Raw genomic sequence first — 2,647 nt, 5'->3', positions numbered from 1 at the left:
TCTGCTTGTAACTGACTATTAATAGATCCAATATTGAAATCAGACAAAAAAAGAACAGTATCATCAGCATACATTAAAATATTTGAATACTTCAATATTTTTGGTAGGTCATTCATGTATAATAGGAAAAGCAATGGGCCCAGTATGCTACCCTGTGGATTGTTTATAACTGAGCAATAATGATGCTCATTAGGCTGATAAAGGCTACAAATTTATCTCTAATCCGTCTAATCTGCTTATCCAGTCAGAAACGTAGCATACGAACGGGCATYCCCAGGAGTGTTCTCCAAAAGCAGCTCCCTCTGACTGATGTTAATGTTTACCAGACCGCCGGCAGGAAACCGCAGCAGAACAAAGTCACGGAGGAACTTAAAGTGAAGTTCATGTGAGGATGATGAGCCAATGAGCTCCAACGCCTTCAAGCAGAAACACAACTGAGGTTATTTCAGGACATGAGGGTCAGACCACTCAATCATTTTTGGCAACTTAAAAGTATTAAATTGTTTAACATGTATGACATCTGTAAATCTGACCAAACTGTGAGGAGATCACAAACTATCAAAGGTGTCGGCTTCTATTAAATAACCATAAGCTAATAATTAAAAAAAACCTTCAAGAATTAAGATTATTAATTTTCAATGTAAACAAGGAAGACAACAGATATATTCCAGTATAAAATGAATCAAATACATTATCTGCCAAATAAAATAAAATAAAATAAAATAAAATAAAATAAAATAAAATAAATGTGTCTAAGGGTCTGAATTAAACTTTTCTACTGAGCAGGTCTGACTAAAACAGTTATTTGTTGATAAAAAGATAACTGAAGTCTATCAGGTCTTCTTTATATGTTTATGTAGCAGCTGTGTGTTCCTGCTGTAACATCTGTTGATTTTWTGTTTCCCAGTGAAGGCAGCAACGTGCATGCAAAGATGTATTTCTGTCAAGAATACACTCATGGATTCTTCTGAACCTTTACCTTCAAGCAACACTTCAGGTCTTATAAAGCAGAAAGATGGTCTTTCTGCAGAAAGACCATGAACAATTAATGTCTTACCTGTTGTAGATAGCTCTTTGAACAAACKCAGTTTGGAGAAATAGAGCTTGAGTCTGATCAGAGCTAACTGGTGATCTGAACAGGGCCAAGATGAAGTTAAGTAAACCTTTATCTGTTCAGCACCTTTTAAAACCAGTTAGAAAATAAACAATTAAAAAAGAAGGAAATCATTGAATGAGACAGAAAAACAATCAAATATAGAAAAAATTAGACCCAAGACTGAAGTGAACACAAAGGCAYCTTGAGCAGAGGTAGGCTTTAGGTTAGATTTGAAGCAGACTAGACAGATGAGAACTAAAAGACTTGGATAAGAAGATCTCAGGGGTCTAGGAGTTTTTAAGGGGTCAAGCGTTTGTGACGTAAAGTGAACTGCTGTCGTTGAAAAACTAATTCAATCYCAAAATTTCACAAGTAGTTAAAGAAAACAATTTTTGAAACCTACACGGTTATTCCAGCAGAAATATAAYATTCCTGCAGGAAGTGCAGCAGGCTGCATCAGAAGTGCTACAGCTAGCTGCTGCTGCTATGTGCACTTGGAAATAACCATGTGATTCTAAATAAATGTCTGCATAATGTTAGATGTGCGGTGGTGTGAAACTTCATAAAACAGTTTGGACATTTTTCTGATTGGATTTGTTTGAAGCCACCAGAAATTCACTCTGTTCTCGGCCTCACTCAGACTAGCCGTTAGCTCATCAGCCTGCTCAGAAATTATTTTTTCCTGAGTTTGTTCAAAAAGTTTTCTACAACAGATATAACACATTATTGTACAGAATATTTCCAAGAATGAATGAATTTTATTCATTAATAATTTTCATATAAACCCACTTTAAAACAGGTGCTGAGAGACGTATGAAACCAGAATCTTACTGAAATAAAGTGTCAAGATCTGTGTTTTTGTYGTCATTTTCTMTGTTTTTCTGTTACCGTGTGTTTTCCTTTTCTTTCTGTTTTGCCTCCAGCCCTGCCCACGCTCACCTGATTCCTGTGTCTCCCCAGGTGTTTCCCGTTAACTCTTAATTTGTTTGCTTTATATTCTGAGTCTTGTCCTCTGTGTTTTTTCAGATCATTGTGCTTTGTACTTGTGCTTCGTCTCCCTCATGCCTGTTCGTCCAAGAAAGTACTTATGAGTTTTTTGAGCTGCATTGACAGTGTTTTTGTTTTATTAAAGCTTTTTTTGTTACACCTTTTGAACCTCGCCTGCGCCCTGGGTTTTTCTGCCTGCAATCCTGACAAAATGATCCGACCACATAACCAGCCCGCTAGGAGAGGTTTTTCTGGTCTGCCCCTCCACAAGGCAGATTTTTTCCTCCACCGCCGCCTGAACTTCACACGATTGGTTTTGCCTCAGCTGATTATGATGAACCGGTCCCGTCTCTGCCGCCGTGGGAGGAAGAGATGACAAGCCCTCAGATYGCCGGGGCGCTGATGATCCTCCGGTGGTCCTCCACTCTGGCGGCAAAACGACCTTACTGCCAGGTGATCGAGGACGTCTTGGCGAGGCGTCCCGATCTGCTGCTCCTGCCTGGCCACCGGAGGGTCAGCGATTACGCTTGGCGAGTCCTGGCTGGGCATCTGAACGCCCCCCCC

This window comes from Austrofundulus limnaeus, unplaced genomic scaffold (genome assembly GCF_001266775.1).
Source record: "Austrofundulus limnaeus strain Quisiro unplaced genomic scaffold, Austrofundulus_limnaeus-1.0 Scaffold3, whole genome shotgun sequence".
Taxonomy (NCBI): domain Eukaryota; kingdom Metazoa; phylum Chordata; class Actinopteri; order Cyprinodontiformes; family Rivulidae; genus Austrofundulus; species Austrofundulus limnaeus.
Note: the sequence above shows the minus strand (reverse complement) of the source record.